This window comes from Hemiscyllium ocellatum, chromosome 26, assembly GCF_020745735.1.
Source record: "Hemiscyllium ocellatum isolate sHemOce1 chromosome 26, sHemOce1.pat.X.cur, whole genome shotgun sequence".
NCBI classification, from domain to species: Eukaryota; Metazoa; Chordata; class Chondrichthyes; order Orectolobiformes; family Hemiscylliidae; genus Hemiscyllium; species Hemiscyllium ocellatum.
Genome location: NC_083426.1, coordinates 11,614,544 through 11,636,824, shown reverse-complemented (window position 1 = coordinate 11,636,824; position 22,281 = coordinate 11,614,544). Strand labels below are relative to the sequence as shown.

General features: G+C 41.4%; 1 protein-coding gene across 1 annotated transcript in view; it reads left to right on the top strand.

Moving 5' to 3' along the window:
* Nucleotides 1–5,438, top strand: part of LOC132828334 (uncharacterized) — a 66,086-nt gene extending 60,648 nt beyond the window's left edge. The window contains exon 9 of the mRNA XM_060845354.1: nt 1,287–5,438. The gene's annotated coding sequence lies outside the window, so the exon portion shown is untranslated. The remainder of the gene's footprint in view (nt 1–1,286) is intronic.
* The last annotated feature ends 16,843 nt before the right edge of the window (nt 5,439–22,281 follow it).

The window sequence follows — 22,281 nt, the reverse complement described above, 5'->3', positions numbered from 1 at the left end:
TACCTCAGATTACAACAGGATCTGGACCAGATGGGCCAATGGGCTGAGAAGTGGCAGATGGAGTTTAATTCTGATAAATGCGAGGTGCTGCATTTTGGGAAAGCAAATCTTAGCAGGATTTATACACTTAATGGTAAGGTCCTAGGGAGTGTTGCTGAACAAAGAGACCTTGGAGTGCAGGTTCATAGCTCCTTGAAAGTGGAGTCGCAGGTCGATAGGATAGTGAAGAAGGCATTTGGTATGCTTTCCTTTATTGGTCAGAGTATTGAGTACAGGAGCTGGGAGGTCATGTTGCAGCTGTACAGGACATTGGTTAGACCTCTGTTGGAATATTGCATGCAATTCTCGTCTCCTTCTTATCGGAAAGATGTTGTGAAACTTGAAGGGGAGAGGCTGAATAGGCTGGAGCTGTTTCCCCTGTCGGAGGCTGAGGGGTGACCTTATCGAAGTTTACAAAATTATGAGGGGCATGGATAGGATAAATAGACAAAGTCTTTTCCCTGGGGTCGAGGAGTCCAGAACTAGAGGGCGTAGGTTTAGGGTGAGAGGAAAAAGATATAAAAGAGACCTAAGGGGCAACTTTTTCACACAGAGGGTGGTACATGTATAGAATGAGCTGCCAAAGGTTGTGGTGGAGGCTGGTACAATTGCAACATTTAAGAGGCATTTGGATGGGTATATGAATAGGAAGGGTTTGGAGGGATATGGGCTGGGTGCTGAGAGGTGGGACTAGATTGGATTGGGATATCTGGTCGGCATGGACGGGTTAGACCGAAGGGTCTGTTTCCCATGCTGTACATCTCTATGACTCTCTGACTCGATGACAACACTAGCTTTACTGAGTCAGGAGCAAGCTCCCCTCTTAGAGGCAGGCTCCACATTCTTGCAAATAGTTATGACAGTGAGGCCTCTACCATTTTAAAGTTGGGATAGGGGTGTAGACATCGATCAGAAATGCTTCAGGACCCCTAAAGAAATTCTAGCCATGCTGCAGTTTTGCACACAGCCATGAGGATAGTCCTTAAGAACTTTTCTCATTGTATTTTGCAAATAGATGGGAACAAGAGAAGACCTTTCAGCCCCTTGAATCTTCTCCATTGTTCATACATCACATCAACTCCATTCACCCTGCTTAGCTCCATATCCCTTCATTCATCTAGCTAGCAGAGTAGAAATGAACTGATGACAAGGTCACACAAGTATGTTGAGAATAAATGCTATACAGTCATTTGTTTTTAGTGTCTTACTCCCTGCAGATGGTAATGTTTTTGTCTTGTTTCTTGCAGCTTGGTGAACTCCATGGGCACTTGGCTTCCATGAAGCAGCAAGTAGCTTTTCTTCGCAGCTGGAAATCCCCTCAAATTTCCCCAAAATGTTCAGTGAGACATGAAGAGACTGTCAACATTGTGCTGGAAACTGGCTGAGCAAACTTGGCTGCACACCAAGCAGTTAGAGCACTGGAATTAACAGTGGTGAAAAGACAAACAATACAAGATCCCTGCAGCAAACAAAGAGGCTTTATATCTTATGTGACATCAGCAGCTGGACAGTACTGGCAGCATGATGAGCGGTTTTGTGTTTAAAAACAGAGTAAGAGTGTGAGCCGAATAATTTCACCCAACTTGCCCCATACCTGGATGCTTCAAGTTAATCGAGGGGAGTGTGAGCTACAACAGCCCTTCAAGACTTTCTGCAAGCAATTGCTTCCTGATGAGAAATTATTTTTATATTTACAAAAGAGAAACTGCATAAAGAGTAGGATAGTAGCCAAAGCAGGTGTTACTGATCAGAGTCTTCAAACGTTACCAATATTCATCGAGCTTATAGACTGGCATCACCAAGTCACATCAAGTTACCAATCTGTGGTCACCACAGCATCACTGATTCAACTTGATGCAGTATCACTGTTGATTTATTAATCCATTAATACTTGGTCCTTGTATAGCTTCTAATCCAATGGAATGACAGATCACTGGATTACTGTCGCACTAACAAACCAATACCATAAAGACATCAAGAGACTCACCTGAAACCTGTAAATTGTAACTCTGCTTCAACTCTGTTACAACTTCTTCCAGCTATGAGAATTCTGTTGATAAAGAAATTTTGTTTAGTTTGTTGGTCCCTGATAGCACTGACAATGTTGGAAACTTGAGATGAATAGATTTTTAAAGTCATTTCCACAGTGTTCATGGAAAAATGTGATTTCAGAATAACTTTGTTCGAATGAAATTTAGTGTACTGCTGTCAAGCTTTCTTGACTAATGTGTGGACATACGATGTTGAATTTTCACCAATTTCATTAGAAAATTTATATGTATCAGTGCTTCCATTTTCTCAGCATTTTTGTACACCATCAGTAATTGTTCATAATTTGTCCATTTTTCTTTCATTATTTTAGGGATGCGATAGGTTTTGTTCCATTGCTCAAATGGTTTTCTTCAGTATTATCAATTGCCACTAATTATTAATGTCAAAATCCTAATCCATGCCTTTATCAAGTCCAAGCTTCCAAAACTGCTTCTCCCCATTATATACCCCTCCAACTCCCTCAAGCAGCCACATGTATGAGTTCCTTGGCCTCTATCATAAGAGGTCACGGGCCATTCAGCCTCTCAATCCTATTCCACTGTGCAGTGGTGAGTACTTTCAACTGATGATTGTAGATTTCACTTCTAATGCCTCTTTTCCCTCTGCTGGCAGGCCCCAGGAGGCACGACTTGCTTCCCTGGCACAGTTTGGATCCTTGTTCTTTCTGTTCCACAGTCAGTTCCATAGCTGCTAAAACAAAAAAAAATCAAACCGCATTTCTATAGCACTTTTGGTACTCCACGGAAGGTTTCATGAAACAAAATCTGTCAAATCTGTCAAATATTAGAATAGGTGACCCAAGGTTTTGGAACACAGGTATCTTAAAGGATTATAGGGTTTGAGGAAGCTATAGAGATAAGGAAGGGAATGGTCATAAATAGTGTTGGCAGACACTAGATGTACAGGAACTGGTGAGATTGCACCTTAACTTCTTTCCTTAAATAATTTTTATTAAATTAGATTCCCTACAGTGTGGAAACAGGCCCTTCAGCCCAACAAGTCCACACCGACCCTCCGAAGAGTAACCCACCCAGACCTATTTCCCTCTGACTAACGCACCTAACTTATGGGCAATTTAGCATGGCCAATTCACCTGACCTGCACATCTTTGTGTGCTGTGGGAGGAAACTCGAGTGCCCAGGGGAAACCCACGCAGACACAGGGAGAATGTCTCCACACAGACAGTCGCCCAAGGCTGGAATCGAACCTGGCGCTGTGAGGTAGCAGTGCTAACCACTGAGCCACTGTGCCACCAAGGAAAGAGTTTAGGGGAAGTTCACTTGGCTGATTCCAAGTATAGAGAGGCTGTCTTATGAGGAAAGGTTGAGTAGGTTGAGCTTATACTCTTTGAGTTTGAATGAATGAGAGATGATTTTATTGAAACATGTAAAATTCTGAAGAGATTTGACTGGATCGACACTGAGATACTGTTTCCTGTCATGGTGGAATCTCAAACTAGGGGACACAGATTAAATATTAGGAGTCTCCTGTTTAAGAGGAAGAATTGCTTCTCTCAGATAGTCTTGTCTTTAGAATTCTCTTCCAGAGTGAGCAGTGGAGGCCAGATCATTGAATATATTCAAGGTTGAGGTAGACAGAGGGGGTCAAGCATTCGGGTTACAGTCAGGTCGATTATGTTTCTGTTGAATAATGGAGCATGTTTGAGGGGCCAAATGGCCTTTTACTGCTCCTGGTTCTAATGATCAAAACAAAAATGATGATATCTTGGCAAGCAGAGAGGATAAGTAAATGGGCTTTGGTGCAAGTAGAATATGGACAGACTTAGTAATGAAGAGGATTTGGGATTTCTTAAAAAAATCTTTTCTGATCTCTTTACTGTCCCACTATTGTGTTACTTTTAAAAAACAAAAAGACCTCTCTTTAACTTTATTATCAACCGTCTTCTCAATTTCTGTTTTCTCCTTCTCCCTCTTGCTTTCAGTTCTTTTCTTACTTTATGCTGCATTGCTTTTTGAGGTATTGCTCTCTGTATTCAGAATTGACTTTATTGTGAGCCATTTTCATCCACTTGAGCTTCCAAAAATGATGATACTATCAACTGCACGTTTGTCACTGAATTATCATACAGCAAAATAAACATTTAATTGGGAAACTATTGGCACCAATCTGGGAATAATATAATTTGGGAAGAAAGTGAGGTCTGCAATTGCTGGAGATCAGAGCTGAAAATATGTTGCTGGAAAAGCGCAGCAGGTCAGGCAGCATCCAAGGAGCAGGAGATTCGACGTTTTGGGCATAAGCCCTTCTTCAGGAATGAGAATATAATTTGGGAAATGAGAATGAGAATAATATAATTTGAGAAAGGAAGTCATGTAGCGGTGACAGGTTTGTTTTGTACTGATGATGGAACAACATATCAGAATAGTTTTAATTATGTATTTGACACTATGAGCATACCAGAATGTAAGCTGGACTGAAGATGGGGTTGCCTACTCAGGTTTGACTTATTCCTTAAGCTTTCTTTCATTTGCCTTCACCTACCCTGCCTGGTCAATCAACCCTTTTCTTGCCATCTCCTGTAACTAAAGAGAATTTCCAAAGGCTATTTTTTAAAATTATTTTTCTCCCTAGCTGTCCTGGAGATTAATCTTTAATTCCTAGTAATGCTCGGGCAATGCTGGGAGTTTGGAAACCTGTAGATCTGTTGTGTTCTTCAAACATCAGGGGTAAGCTTTTTCATGTGCATGTAACCAAAACTGTATACCCAGTTTAAACAGCTTCTGTATTTTGCTGTACAAAGTGTGCATAAACAACCTTCTCCACTGAGTCTTTCTGGGTACGTGACCCAGAAAGAAGATTTGCGATACTTAAGCTGGCTCACTAATTGCATATCTTGCTGAGATGGATTCATAACATGAATAAATTTCTTAAATGTGGCTTTGCAACAGGTTCAACAAAGGGTTGTGGTGTTTTAATTTGAAGAAGAGAGCTTTGTGCACCTTTGATGTCAGCTGGAGCGTGGTGATGTAAGAAGCACATCAGTGAGGTTTACAGACATTCTCATGGAAGGCCATGGTGGTTTGCAAGCTGATTTAAATTCAGCCTTCCAGCTAGGCTTTAAGTGTAACAACCATACTGCAAACGTGACATACTGATGTATTTGATGCTTGGCTTCCTCTGAAACCTGACATGTTTTGACAAGTTGGATGGTTTACCAGTGAAGTGTAACTGCCTTGATATTGTTTGATGTATTGTGTGTTTCACCTGATGAGGAGACATGACATGAGCTGGCCTTGTGTTGAAGATTGCTTCTGCTTCTGTTTTCATATTGCATTCAAAGCACAGAGCATAGGCAACTGCCGATTAAATGTACCAATTGCCATGTGGTTTGTCTTTTGTCTTATTCTTTCATGGTGTGTTGACAACCCCCAGGCTCTCCTGCCAACCGTTGGGAAGTTGAACTCTAAACACTACCCCGCAGTAAGATGTACACAGTGTCTTGTTAATATTGTAGTGTTCGGTATGCAGTTAAAGCTCACGTTTTGGTAATCTGGTGCCTAAGACATATTAATGCAACATATTAATGAATAGACCAAAGAGTTTAAAGTAAAGCGCTGCAAATCTCAAATGAAGCACAAACTCGTGAGGGGACTGGACAGAGATGCCAGGAGGATGTTTCCTTGTGTTGGGGGATGCTAAAATTAGGGAGCATTATGTTGAAATAAGAGCACCACCTTTTAAGTCAGAGATGTTTTTTCCCCCTCACAAGGTCTTTTATGGAATTTCCTTCCCCTTAAGATAATGGAGGCCTGGCCTTTGCATTTACTTATGTCGAGTTGATTAATTTCTGATGGACACGGAAGTCAAGGGTAATGGGGGTTGGGGTGCAGAGAGGAAAGCTAAGCCAAGACAATCTTACAGAATACTGGACCAGCCTTAAAAGCCTGAATGGCCTTGACGTTCTCTTCTGCTCCTAAAATACCTGAAATCTGATAAAATCTGAAAAACAACCATGGAGCTGAAGCACTACTAATTTCTCTCTCCGTAGACTCTGCCAGATCTGTTGGCTATTTTCAGCATTTTCTGACTGCGATATCAGCTGGTCTGACTATAGCAAAAGTAAGGTTTTTGACGAGCAATCACAGACAATCTACAGATTCCACAAGTCCTACTTGAAAGGACTACATTGTACTCTGCTTATCATTTTTCTAATCAGTGCTTGATGTTCCATTGCAGAGGTTCAAGGAATAGTTGCCATAATTTGAGTGTGGAGCTTAGTGTGACTGATTGGAAAACTAATGTGAATTCTTAAGCGAAGAAAAAGTGGCTGCAAATTGTTCCAAGACTGTCACTTTTTGCAATGAAACTGCTCAAGCTTCTCTCTCACAGAAAATTAATCAACTGTGTTCAAATAAAAAAAACCACATCATGTTGTGTGGGCTACCATCACCAAATGGACTGCAGAGATCCAAGAAAGGAGCCTGCCACCACCTTTTCAAGGGCAAGTAGGGATAGATAATGCTGGTCCATCCAATGATGCCCACTTCCCATAACACAAATAAAATAAACTCATGCATTTTTACCTATTGCCTATCGGTTGCAGTATGTGAAGTATAAAAATAACAATGATCGTAGATCAGATTTCATTTCAAAGTTGTTTTGACATAGTTTTGCAGGATTGGATAATTCCTATCCAACCTGTTCATGACACACCTCTGCTGTAGTTGGACCTTGAACCCAAGCCATCCAGGTCAGAGGTAGGGACACTACCTCAGAACCCTCTTGCACAATTAGTTCAAACTGGCGTGAAGATGAGAATGTGATCATGTTTCAGCAATGTTATGTCAATGTTTTATCAAACAAAAATCTTGATAAGCCAAATTATTTTCAATTAAACTGTCACTGATGTAAAATCTAAACAAGTCATGACAGTACCAACACAGATGATCACTGAGGGAGTTGGATCTGTTTGCTGTTGAGTAATAGTTGAATGAATGGGAGCCTTGATCAATAAAATCTAATGTAAAATAAGCTCACGCATGTAATCAGGTGGCATTGCAGAAAGAAAAGAGACTAGTTTTTGTAAAGTCTGCAGCAATCCTTCTGATTTGCACTCCAACTTCAACAGGAGATTCCACTGTAGCATTTTGAAAAAGAACAAGATGGAGGGAGATGGGGCGTCTCTCTTATAGCCAACATTCATCTCTCAGCCAGCAGAAAATCACAGAATCCGCACAGTGCAGAAAGAAGCCATTTGGCCATCAAGTCTGCACTGCCTACCCCCAACCCCTGATCATTGAGATGGTAATTGTTATATGTGGGTTCCTGCTGTGCACATAGAATCTGTTGCATTTCCTATTTTGCAACACTGCTGAAGTACTTTATTGATGGTGACATTCAGAAGCTGTGAAAGATGCTACATAACTGCAAGTCTTTGTATGGGAGAAATGAACATAGTAGGAATTCTACCTCTAGCAATGTTATATATAATAAACAGATTATTAACTTCCCATTAAGGAGATTACTAAAAGAGTTCATGGGACAATTTTCAATGTAATACCATACCTTTCACTCAATGTGAACAGGGCAGGTACTTAAAAACTAGGAGCAGGAATAGGGTATTTAGCCCTTTGAGCCTGCTCTGCCATTTAATATGATGATGGCCGCTCCCATCTTAGCCTCAACTCCACATTCCTTTCCACTCTTCATAACCCTTCAACCCATTACTAAATCAAACATTTGTCCATCTCCGCCCTCAATTTACTCAATGTCCTGGCATCCAATGCATTCAGGGGGAGTGAATTCCACAAATTCGCAACCTCTGAGAGAAGTAACTCGGTATGTTTTAAATCTGTCAACCCTTATCCTGAAACAATGACCTCTTCAACTAGATTGCCTCTCAACATCTACTTTGTCAATTCCCTTGAATTGGGGCAGCTCAGTGGTTAGCACTGCTGCCTCACAAGTTTGATTCCAGCCTTGGGCGACTGTCTGTGTGGAGTTTGCCCATTCTCTCCGTGTCTGCGTGGGTTTGCTCCAGGTGCTCCAGTATCCTCCCACTGTCCAAAGATTGACGGTGTGTCGGTGTGGACTTGTTGGGCCGAAGGGCCTGTTTCCACACTGTAAGTAATCTAATCAAAGATGTGCAGGTCATGTGAATTGGCCATGCTAAATTGCCCATAGTGTTAGGTGCACTGGTCAGAGGGAAATGGGTCTGGGTGGGTTACTCTTCGGAGGGTCGGTGTGGACTTGTTGGACTGAAGGGCCTGTTTCCGCACTATAGGGAATCTAATCTGAAAATGAAGGGTCTGTTTCTGTGCTGTATGACCTCTATATACCTCAATTAGATTTCCTCTCATTCCTCTAAACTCTAAAGAGTATAGGCCTAACCTGTTCACCTCTCTTCATAAGGCAAACCCTTTATCTCTGGAATCAATCTAGTGAACCTCCTCTGAGCTGTCTCCAAGATAACTATGTCCCTTCTCAAGTTAGGGAACCAAAACATGATGCAAACCTCCAGGTCTTACTCATACCTTGTACAGTTTTCAGTATCACGTGCCTTTCAATATCACTTGAAGGAGGATGCTGTTGTTCTTGAGGGAGTATAACAAAGGTTTACGAAGCTGATTCTGGGAATGGCGGATATGCGGAAAGATTGACTAGGTTAGGATTATTTTTACTGGAATTCAAATGAATGGTGGGGGAATCTTATAGACACTTATAAAATTCTAAGAGGACCAGATTGGGTAGATGCAGGGAGGTTGTTCCTGATGGTAGGTGTGTCCAGAACCAGAGGTCACAGTCTGAGGATTTGTGGTAGGCCATTTAGGATGAAGATGAGGAGATATTCCTTCACCCAAAGAGTGGTGAGCCTGTGGGAATCATTACCACAGGAAGCATTTGATGCCAAAATATTGAATGTATTCAAGAGGTGGCTAGATAGAGCACTTGGGATGAATGGGACCAACGGTTATGGGGAGAAAGCAGGATGAGGTTATTGAATTGGGCGATCAGGCATAATCGTGATGAATGGTGGAGCAGGCTCGAAGGGCTGAATGGCCTCCTGCTCCTATCTTCTTTGTTTCAATGCTTTATATTCTTTTCCTTTAGCAATAAATGCCAAAATTCCATGAGTCTCCCTTTTTAACTGCTGTACCTGCACATCAGTTTTCTGCAATTCATGCATGAGTAAACTCAGATAACCAGGTAACAAGACAAAATTGGAAAGCCAATAGGTCAATGCTGAGTCAATTCTTAAAAAACTAACTTGCACCTGCACACACACACACACACACACACACACACACCATGGGTGCTGGGGAAAAAAATAAGCACTACCGCAGTTAGGCGGTAGTGTGGGGGATTTTAAAAAAATATATAACCAGGAGATTTGCCCTTCACTGTTTAAAAAAAATAAAGAGGAGTGCTCCCTCCCCTTCACTGTTTGATCACACAGCATTGCCCTTTGATGTGAAGGGCACTGCTTGTCACTGGCCACCCGGGTGTTTTCCTATCTTCCTGGTGGTGGAAATTGAATAAAGATTAGTGCACTTTGTGTCTCTCACTGTGTCTCACACCTACACACACCATGGGTGCTGGGGAAAAAAATAAGCACTACCGCAGTTAAACGGTAGTGTGGGGGTTAATAAAAAAGAAAAAAAAGAAAAAGAGAAAAAAAATAAAAAACTAACTTGCCTTTTTTCACCAAGGTATGATTTAAATGACAGCTTCTCCTGTGAGAGCCTCAGTAGGATCCACAGTGGATGCACGTTGGTGGGGTTTCATTGAGCCAATTGGTTGTGCCATTTTAAAAAGCCCCAATGAGTGGAACTCATCCTAAACTGGATAAACCAACAAAGGGGCAACTGCAAAACCTCTCCAGCTAATTTATTTTTACTATTCTTCAGAGGTCATGGAAGCAACATTTACAGTGGTTCAAGAATGAAAGGTTTACATGGATTACATTTTCTGCTATTGCTGGAACTTTTAATTCTAAAAGGTTACATTCATCTGTGCTGTACAGTTTGCAACTTAAATGAGAAGTCAACAAAGAGATCATGCAGTATAGTTGTTACTTCTAATTTGGTAGTTTATGAGTCAGCCTAAACTGTGATATTTCCGTTCACAGTGAAGTTTGGTGTGCTGGTGCAATCATGTAATTAGTGCTTTTTCAAAATAAAAATGCATTCTTGGGATGTGTGTGCTGTTAACTAAACCAGCATCTTATTACCCATTCTAAAAACCCAGAAGGATGTGATGGTCACCTGCCTTTGTGAACCAGGTTTAAGGTCAGTTTAAGGATTCACTGAGCTGGCGAAAGTGAGGACTGCAGATGCTGGAAAAGCACAGCCAGTCAGGCAGCATCCCCGGCTGTGGTGGGGTCTGCAGGTGCTGCGGATGCTGCCTGACCTGCTGTGCTTTCCCAATACCACACTCTCATCGCTGAGGTGGTGCATTGGAAATCAAGCACCAAAGTCATCATTAATGTGAGAGATTTAGCTCAAAGTCCCCCGTTTACCTGACTGATGGGCTCAGGTTAAAAGGAAACAATTACTACATTCTTGTACTTTACAAGAAAATAATTGTTTATTATGAACACATTGTCTTTATTCAATGGCAGTTAGTAAATATGAATGTGAACTTTCAACAGTCCAACTTAAACTTGTAAGTTCCCCTCTTCACAAACAGACAAACACACAAAGACAGACAAACACACACAGACAAACACACAATGACAAATGCACAAAGACATACAACACACAATGACAGACAACACATAAAGACAAACAATACACAAAGACATACAACACACAAAGACAGATAAACACACAAAGAGAGACAAACACACAAAGACAAACAGACACATGGATATTAAGGTGAAAAAGGAGAAAATCTCAGGGAACACAATTCAATGGCACTAGTCTGGACCACAGGATTCAATGAGTTGCTTCCTTTCTTCCCCTTTCAATTCCTTTTTAGTTCTTTGTTGTTAACACAAATTTGTATACCAATACTCTCTTTCATTTGTTGGATGAAATTCATCTAGTAATCGAAAACTGTACAAATTAATTAAGGTAGAGAGATCATAATTTATTAAGGTGATGAAGTCAAAACAGAAGAGTAAGGAAGATTTTACAGACACAGAGCAGTGTGGTGGGGCCACATGTAGCGCAACATGACGGTTGAGGCCGTCTCAGTAGGTATGGAACTTGGCTATCAGTTTCTGATCAGCGATTCTGTGTTGTTGTGTATCTCAAAAGCTGCCTTGGAGGACACTTACCTGAAGATCAGAGGCTGAAAGTCCTTGACTGCTGAAGTGTTCCCCGACTTGTGCTGTGTCCATTCATCCATTGTCAGACCATCAGCATGGTCTCGTCAATACACCATGCCTTGGGGCATTCTTGCCTGCAGCACATGAGATGGACAATATTGGCTGAGTCACATGAGTATCTGCATGTACTTAATGTACTAGTTCTATTACTTCTTTTATTAATTCGTGAGATGTAGGTGTCTCTGACTGGCTAGTATTTATTGCCCAAGACAGACCTCATTGCCCTATTGATCTGATTGGCTTGCTGAGGCCATTTCAGAGATTAATTAACAGTCATCCACATTACTGTGGGTCTTAGGACTAAGGAGATAAGAATGACAGATTTCCTTCCCTAAAAAGGACATTAGTGAACTGTAAAGCCTAGCTACGTGAAGAAAGGCATCTTAATCCTATGCACCTGTATGGATTATCAGATTTGAGAATGTAGATTTTGTATGTGTAATGATTTGGAGATGCCGGTGTTGGACTGGGGTTTACAAAGTTAAAAATCATACAACACCAGGTTATAGTCCACCAGGTTTAATAGGAAGCACACTAGCTTTCGGAGCAATGCTCCTTCATTAGGACCTAATGAAGGAGCGTCGCTCCGAAAGCTAGTGTGCTTCCAATTAAACCTGTTGGGCTATAACCTGGTGTTGTGTGATTTTTAACTTTGTATGTGTAACATAGTGACAAGAGCATTTTGAGTCTGAAATCCATCCAATTCCAATTGGACCTTGAAGATTTGTACCAGATCAATTGCATTTAGTTGCCTTTGATCTATATCTGTTCTCTGGATAAGCTTATTCATGAATTTTGTGGTGTTTAATAATCACCCTTTAGGCTTAATGTAATGGAAACTCTACCTTGTATAATTTTTGCTGGCTGTTAGTGGAAAAGAGGACATTGAATCAGATTGTATCAGAGGAGTTCCGAATGGTTCTGTTTATAATATTAAATACCATGGAGGTGATTTGGAGATAGTCCCTTAATCTATTCAAAGGTTTCTCTGTGTTTTATTTGTGGTGCATTCATGTGTAAAGCATCATTGAAAAAAATCTATTTTAACTGGGGATGAGCAACAGTCATTACTACCCCTTGTGATTCACTCACTGACCACACACTATTTAATGTCTCAAAAATGTTCATTTCTTTCCTTGTAACCTATTATTTTAGCTCCACAGACTTGTTAATTCCACAGAGAATGGCAGACAACAGGCTATTTTGCTAATTGAATTCTTTTTCTTAGAAAAAAAACCTTCTTTCATTTTGTCTTGACTTTATTTTTCAGTTATTTTGTTACTTTCCCTCAATGCCTTCAGAGTGAATTATGGATTTTTCAATTGCTCATTCTTTGCAACTCCTTGCAGTCGGGCCAGAGATCTCTCCAGTTACAATTGGGAATGAAAAAGGAAATTTGACTTTCTCCAAGAATCAGGAAATAAATGAACTTGGCAAGTTAGTGCTGGGTTTTTTAACTAAGAAGATCTTAGTCCAACTGTCAGCCTGTGTTAAGTTGACTGAGCTCTGGTTTGTTGGTGCATCCAATCTCAGCACCCTGCTTAGTTGCTGCAGAGACTTGCTGTTGATACTGAGTGAGAACACAAAGAAGCTCTAATGTTCCTTTCCCATTGTCAAATTTATCAAGCATTTAGAATAGAATCCCTACAGTGTGGAAACAGGCCATTGGGCCCAACAAGTCCACATTGACCCTCCAAAGATTATCCCACCCAGACCCATTCCCCTACCCTATTACTCTACATTTACCCCTGACTAATGCACCTGGCCTACACATCCACGAACACTATGGGTAATTTAGCACAGCCAATTCACTTTTTGGATTGTGGGAGGGAATTGGACCATCTGGCGGAAACCCACACAGGGGGACACATGGAAATTGTGCAAACTCCACACAGACAATTGCCCAAGAGTGGAAGCGAACCTCGGTCCCTGGTACTGCGAGGCAGCAGTGCTAACCGCTGAGCCACTGTGCCACCCATCTATGTGCCCGTATTCTGGCTTGAGTCACAACCAGTATCAAGAATGTGGTGCTGGAAAAGCACAGCAAGTCAGGCAATATCCAAGGAGCAGGAGGATCGACATTTCGGGCATAAGTCCTTCATGAGGAAATCCAATGCAGCAAGGCATCTTAATTCTGTTCACCAGTCTGTATGGCCAAAATTGGGCCTGTAGATTTTGTACATTGGAACATAGCAACAGGAGCAGAGCTTTCAGAGAGTATTTCTTCGGATTCCAATTAGACCTTGATGATCAGTACCTATTCAACCTCATTTACGTGGCTTTGATTCATACGTGTTGATAACCTTGAGATATGATGCAAATTTTTTGATGTTTAAATAATCACACTTGAGGCTTGAAATAATGAAAACTCTATCTTATTTAATTCTTGCAGGTTGTAGATACTGAAGAGACCACAGAGTTAGGTTTGCACCAGAACAGATCCTTCTGGTTTTGTTGCTCATTACATGCTTAGCAGCCATGAAATGTTCCTTATTTAAACATTTAAACTTAGCTGTTTAATTCCCCGCTGTAATTCGCCTTTCTGGTGAATCTGGAATGTATCTTCTCAAAAACTGCACACAGTATTCTTGATGCCATCTGGTTAAAGTTCTTGAAACTAAATATTTGATTAAAATCTACCATCTTGATTATCCAACATAAGCACCAACTTTTGATAATTTATATATATGAACAAATGCATCCTTTTACTCCCATTAGGGAGAGGCAGTGGCATCAATGTCACAGGATTAGCAATCTAGAGATTCAGACTAATGTTCTAAAGACACCAGTTTATCTCTCACTACAACAGCTGATTTAAAGTTAAATAGTACATCTGGATTTTAAACGCTAGACCTCAGTAACTATGAAACCATTGAGGATCTTCAAAAAAGAAAACCTTTTTCTTGGCTTCTACTTCAGGAAGGAAATGTACCATTCCTAGCTGCTCTGATTTGCATAAACCTCCAGACACACAGCAATGTTGTTAACTGTTAAATATCCACTGAAGTGGCCCAACAAGTCACCCAGTTGTATCAAAGCGCAACAGAAAAATCAATGAAGATTGAAACCAGATGAAGCCTTTTGTGTCAGGCTGTCAAAAGCTTGAAGCTCCCTGACAGCACTGTGGAAGTCCCTACGATCCACATGGACTGCAGCAGGCAAAAAGGCAACTCAGCACCACCTTCTCAGTGGGTAATCAGGGTTGTGCAATAAACCTTGGCCTGGCCAGTGACGCCCACATCCTACAAAATAATTTTTTTAGAGTTCTAGAAAATATGCTGTTTTGTCAATCTTGGATCTAAATGGATTGCCTACTGTAAAGCTCCATCTAACAGAATTTTGTCCACTGATTCAATCTGCCTTTGTTCTTTTGAAATGATCTGTTCTTAACTACACAATTTGATGTGCCTTTTAAATGCATTGTAATATTGGATATACAGTTGTCTATTCCTTCAGTAAAGCTACTAAAGTATCTGGTGAATAGCTGAGACCTCATTATGGACCCCTGGGAGAATCTCTTGTCATCAATCAACATGTGTTTCCTTTCTCCCATTTCTCTGCATTCTACATGTCACAAAGCTCTCCAATTCAATACACTTTTACTAAAACTTTGTGTTAAATCTTGTCAACTGTTTTCAGGAAGTCCCTATAGAAAGGTTCCCTACATATTTAATGATGAAGGACTTTTGTCCAAAACATTGATTCACCTGCTCCTTGGATGCTGGTGCCTGACCAGCAACACACTCTCGACTCTGATGTCCAACACCTGCAGTCCTCACTTTTGTCTAACATCTCACAAATGTCAGGCAATGACTATCTGCAATTATAGAGAATGTAACCATTGACCTTTGACATTCAATGATGTCACTATCATTGAATTCACCACTATCAACAGCCTAGGATTTAACGTAGGCCAGAATCTCAACTAGACCAGCCACATAAGTACTCTGGCTACAAGAGCAAGTCAGAGGCTGGAAATCCTGTAGTGGATAACTCACCTCCAGACTCACCAAAGCTTGCCTACCATCTACAAGGCACTCATCAGGAGTGTGATAGATTACTCTCCACTTGCTTGGGTGAGTACAGCTCCAAGAACACTCAAGAAGCTCAAAATCATTCATAAAGAATAGCCCACTTCATTTGCACACACCTGCAATCTTAAACATTTCGTCCATCACTGACATATTATGGCAGCAGTGTGTAGCACCTTCCAACCCTGTTGTCCCCACCCCCTAGAAGATCAGGAACACCAGATAAATGGGAACAACACCAATTCCAAGCTCCCCCTTCAAGTCACACACCATCCTGATTTGCATAGCTGGACCCCAAGTTCTTTCATAGCTGCTGGGTCAAAACACTGGCTCTTCCTTCCGAAAAGCATTGTAGATGTACCAATTCTCCGCACCACCCCTCCCCCCCATTCCCACAGTCCTACCACTATCATCTCACACCCTTCTCTGCACCAAGGACGGCAGTGTTTCAAGAAAGTGCTCACCACCATTGTCTCAACAGGAATTAGGGATAGATAATAAATTAACGTGGAGGTGGTAGCAAAGTGAGAATGTCACTGGACTAATAATCCAGAGACGATGAGAAAATTAGAACCGCAGATGCGGTGGAGCCAAAGTCGAAAAGTGTGGTGGTATAAAAAACACAGCAACATTTCGCAGAGTCAACATTTCGGGCATTAGCCCTTCATCAGGAATGTGGAGGGGGATGGGGGCTGAGAGATAAATGGGAGGCTGGGAGTGGGTCTGGGGGAAAGTTAGCTGGGAAGGTGAATGTAGGTGGAAGGTGATTGAGATAGGTTGGTGGGGAGGGTGGAGTGGATAGTTGGGAAGGAAGATGGACAACCAGACGGCATCAACATCGACTTTCACTAATTTCCAAATCTCCCCTCCCACCACCTCATCCCACATCCAAACCTCCAACTCGGCACTGCCCTCTTGGCCTGTCCTACCTGTCCACTTTCCTTCACACCTATCCGGTCCACCCTCCCCACTGACCTATCAAAATCACCCCCCACCTGCATCCACCTATCGCCATCCCACCTACCTTTCCCCAGCCCCACCCTCCCATTTATCTCTCAACCCCCTTCCTCACACCCCCGCCCCCCACATTCCTGATGAAGGGCTCATGCTCGAAATATTGACTCTGCGGCTCCTCGGATGCTGCCTTATCTGTTGTGCTTTTCCAGCATCACACTTTTTGACTCTAATAATCCAGAGACCCAGACTAATGTTTCTGAGGTCATGGGTTCAAATCCCACCAAGACAGATGGCTCAAATTTAAATTTAATGATTAAAAAGCTAGCTTAATAGCAATCCTGAAAACTCTGCTGATTATTAGATTAGATTAGATTAGATTCCCTACAGTGTGGAAACAGGCCCTTCGGCCCAACCAGTCCACACCAACCCTCCAAAGAGTAACCCACCCAGACCTAATTCTCTCTGACTAATTGACCTAACACTGTGGAGCAATTTAGCATCACAAATTCACCTGACCTGCACATCTTATTGTAAAAATCATCTGGTTCATGAATGTCCTTTAGGGGTTAGCTGTCCTTATCTGGTCTGGAGAAATGTGATGACTCCTATCTGTTTTTTGGACCATTAGGGATGGGCAGTTAATGCTGGCCCAGCCAGAAACAGCACATTGAATGAGGAAAATGCCCAATAACAAATGAATAACTTCTTCCAGCCATCCCAAATTGTCTGAGCCGAATGCTGACTTTGTTTCTTTCTACATTTTTTGCTCTAAACAAGATGTCTGGTCTTCAAATAACAGATGAAACTTTTCACATTTACAGTAGCGCCTTGATTTACAAACTTAATCCGCTCCGGGACCCCGGTTCGCGAACCGAAAAGTTTGTGAACTGAATCAATTTTTCCCATTGTACGGATGGCGTAAGAATGCTTGGACGTAGCAACGAACGCTGTTCACAGCGCACGCGCCAAAGATGAATTTATGAGATCACACGAGGCCTGAGAGTTTTGCATTCAACAAGTGCGTAGCAAAGCAGAACAATGAAACCACATGGTCGCACATGGGCTTTTTGCGTTTGTACCTGGAATTTTGTACGTACGTTGAAGCAAAATTTTAAGTACAATCCTTTTTGTAAACCGATTTGTTCATGTCGAGGTGCTACTGTATTTAGAATGTAGATCCCACAGAGACTTGCACAAGGCATAAGTGGATCCTTCGGCTTGTCCAGGTACAAGCTGACCAGATGGGTTTAGTATGGACCTTTGAAGGGTTTGAAGAATATTTGTTAATCAAATTCTTTTTTTTGAGGTAGCCAGTAAGTTAGATAGGAGTGTGCATAGCGACATTATCTATAAATGGACAAGAACCTGCATTTCTTAAGGGATGTGAAGACATTATCTATGCAGATCCAACAGCTGTCTATCTTCTCCACTATGTTGTGCCTTACACTGTAGAGCTCAAGTTACTAATTGCTTTTATTTCATTTATACAAATGGGAATACTTTGATTCTTTTGAAGCTCACTACAAACACTTTAGTTAGAAGAGGCCAGAGTGACTTTTGTTGCAGGCCTTATTAAATTTTAATCCTACCTCAATGCCAATGAGAATTTAATTTATTGATGGTCAGTTGCTATCAGTAACAATCTCCCACTTCTGCCCTCCTTGTGATCAGTAATGTCTAACTCTCCCCTTGTGTTCTGTGACAAGGGAAAGGAGACAGTCACTTAGCTGAACTAGGCTGTCTCACAGGAAATTCTAATCAGATGGAACGAGGGTTTTTTAAAAACAAATTGTGTGTGACTCAGCATTGTTCTTGTTAAAGAATATCAGATACCACATCCTGTCATTATCAGCTCATGCTTAGCTATTCCAACTCTTCCTGGCCTTGTTTGGTTCACCTTCTCCAGATATTGAATCAAAAATCCTCCTCCTCTTTTTGGATACTTCACTCTGTGGAAAATCTTCTTTTACATCTGTTACTTGTGGTCTTTCAGCTCTCCCCCTGCTGGAAACTTGTATCCACTTCATAGAGTCATAGAGGTGTACAGCAGAGAAACAGACCCTTCCATCCAACTCGTCCATGCCAACCATATCTCCTCAATTAATCTAGTTCCATTTGCCAGCATCTGGCCCATATCCCTCTAAACCCTTCCTATTCATATACCCATCCAGATGTCTTTTAAATGCTGTAGTTGTACCAAGATCTAACACTTTCTCTGGCAGCTCATTCTGTAAGGCACCACCCCTCTGTGTGAAAACATTGCCCATCAGGTCCCTTTTAAACATTTACCCTCTCACCAGAAAACTCTGCCATCTATTTTTGGACTCCCCTATACAGAGGAACCTTGATTAAAGAGAGTAGAATAGAATAGAATCCCTACAGTGTGAAATCAAGTCAGTAGAGCCAACAAATCTGCACCAAAGAGTATCCCACCAAGATTGAATTTATTATCCAGCATTCAATTATCCAAATTTCGGATTATCCGGCAGGATCGCAAGGTCCCAATGCTTGACTAAACTCTGTTATCCAGCATTCGATTATCCAGCATTCAATTAAGCGAATGCAATACTCCCCACCTATGTCCTTCAGATAATTGAGGCTCCTCTGTACCTGGGGAAAAGACCTTGGCTATTCACTCTATCTATGCTCCTCATGATTTTATAAACCTCCATAGAAGTCACCCCTAAGCCTCCAATGCACCAGGAGAAACAGTGCCCCAGCCTATTCAGCCTCTCCCTATAGATCAAACTGTTCAACCATGGCAACGTCCTTGTAAATGTTTTCTGAGCCTTTTCAAGTTCCACATTTTTCCTACAGCAGGGAGACCAGAACTGAACTCAGTATTCCAAAAGTGCCTTCCCTAAATTCATCAACCTGTCCTGCCCAACTTTCGAAGCCTTCTGAAAACCACTTTTCAATTAAGTTTCTAGTCACCATGGTGATCAGTGTCTCCTTCTGCTTTCTCTTAATGTGATTTTTACTTCTCTGCAAAAGTATCTTGAGATAGGTTCAGCAATGAAGCTTTTATGTCAGATGGTGACGACCCAAAAGAAGCCATCATAGCTCTACTCTCTCCAAATGTATCACAGCTAGTGCTACTGTCCTCCATTTTCCATTTGCTCAACAAATTGTTCCTCCTCAGATAATTATCCAATTTTTTGTTGAAAGCCATAATTGAATCTGCATTCCCCATACTCTAAGGGAACACATTCTACAGTCCAACTGGTTACTGCATTGTTCTGTTGTTGCTTCAGTTAAATTAGAATTAGATCAGTTTGCATAGTTGAAGGATTATTTCTGGTGGCAATTTAGGCAGCTTGATCGATCCTGCAGTATTTGAATGTACAGAGGAAAGTTTGCTTCTGAATCCAGCATTGAAACAAGCCAGTTGAAAATGTGTTGCTGGTTAAAGCACAGCAGGTTAGGCAGCATCCAAGGAACAGGAAATTCGACGTTTCGGGCATAAGCCCTTCATCACCCCTCATTCCTGATGAAGGGCTTATGCCCGAAACGTCGAATTTCCTGTTCCTTGGATGCTGCCTAACCTGCTGTGCTTTAACCAGCAACACATTTTCAACTGTGATCTCCAGCATCTGCAGACCTCATTTTTTATTGAAACAAGCCATTCAACACAAACAGTCTATGGTCAGTTTTCATGCCTCACTTCTGCCTTTTCCCATCATTGCCCATGTAATTCAATCAACATAATCTAGATATTTTGAATTAACCTGTTCAGACATGGCACACCTTTGGAACAGGTGAGACTTGAACCCAGGCTTCCTAGCATAAGTATAAGGATAGTACCACTGCACCGCAAGAGCCCTAATATAACCTTCCATTCTCCTGTCCCATACATGCATATCAAATATCTTTGTTATTTGCCTCAACTACTCCCTGTAGTAGCAAGTTCCATGTCCTCAGCACTTTGTGGATATAGAAACGTTTTCTGAATTCTCTCTTTGATTTCTTGCTACAGGCACAGGTTTAATGTGAGAGAAGAAAGGCTGAAAAGGGGCCAGAGGGGCAACATTTTCACACAGAGGGTTGTGCATGTACGGAACAAGCTGTCAGAGGAAGTAGTAGAGATGGGTACACAGCTTTAGAGGGATATGGGCCAAATACAGGTCAATGGGACTCATTCACTTTAGGAAGCCGAAGGCTCATTATGACACTATGACTATTATTTTACAGTCATGGTCTCTGGTTCTGTTGTCCCTGCAAGTGGAAACATTCTTTGTCCACTCTAGCAAACATTTTCATCATTTTAAAGATCTCTATTAAAGATCACTTCCTTCATTTTTCAAGGAATAAGAATTAGAATCAGGATAAGAATTAGCCTGTCCATACTTTCCTAACAGGCGTATCCCAGCTGCTCTGGTCTCATCCTTTCCACTCCCCCAAGTGCTTCTATATCCTCTTAGTAACTGTGACTAGAATAACATTTGACAGATGTTTAATATAACATTAATTTTGCTGAAATAAAGCAGGGAAAGTAACACTGGGGCCACATGTCAACCACCCTCTTGTCCAATAAATTCTGACCCAATTCTAACATAGCTGTACCCTGTGTACAGCTCCACCCCCTCACTGAATCATGTTTCTGATATTTGAGCCTCTTACAATGAAACAGTTTTTTTTGAGCTTGATTCCTGACACTTATTCCTAACAATCCAGTCTGATGTGTTAAAACCCTGGCTAATCCCTATTGATTTTATACAAAGTGTATCATCATTCTTTTCACTTTGATCACAGATGTGTCATGGACTGAGGAGTCTGTTGCTACAACACAGACCCACACTTTTAGAAGCACCAGCTGGAAGTTCGACATTTCTCCTTTGGGTTGGTAGCTGAAGGACATACAATGGCGTCTTACTGTATGACAAGAGAATCACAAGATCATTACAGCATGCTCTTATATCTGGCTCCCCAAAACATCTTGAATTGTGAATCCCCTGAGGATGAGTGCAATTCAGTCTATAGACAATAAACCAAGAATTATAATAACTTTATGAGTGGGGCAAGTGGATAAACACTGCATCATAGTTATCTTCCGTAACAAATTCCTATCAATTTTACACAATGTATATCATCAAGCGGTTCACTCTGACCTCAGAGTTAGTTGCGATGACAATGGCTGTTCCTTTATGTTAACGAATGCCAGTGAATAAGTTTAAGGTTGCCATTTCAACCAACACCTGGGCTGGGTTATCTCACACACTACATCCTTCTCATCTTACTTTTTACGCCAAATACTCGTGAGAGACTTGGTAAATCATACAGAACCAACAAGAAGGAAGTTCTCATTTCTGAGAGGTCAAAGATTCTACCGAATCCTGTTTCTAGCGAAGGATTTCACTAGGAATCATCCTAATTAATCTTCTCCAATTTGTCTCAAAGTAGATAATATCTTTTCTTCAACAAAGGGGTCAACTCCCCACTTTTGGAATACTGTATGGAGTTCTGGTGTTGTTCCTATAGAAAAGATGCAGTGAAACTTGAAAGGGCTCAGAAAGATTTACAAGGATGTTGTCAGGATTGGAGGGCTTTAGCTAGAGAGAAAGGCTGATTAGACTGAGGCTGTTTTCCTGGAGCGTCAGAGGCTGAGGGGTGGCCTTATAGAAGTTCACAAAATCATGAGGGGCCTGGATAGGATAAATAGACAAAGGCTTTTCCCTGGGGTGGTGAAGTCCAGAACTATGGACCTTAAGTTTGGGTGCCGTACTGGTTCTGCATTTACAACTGTCAGGAATGCATTCCGAATCATTGGACATTGCTAACATTAACTTGCAAATGAAATAGCTTCAATGAGAGGCATGGTGTGAGAAAATTAAAGAGAAATGTATAAAAGAGACTGAAGGGACAACTTTTTCACACAGAGGGTGGTGTGTGTATGGAATGAGCTGCCAGAGG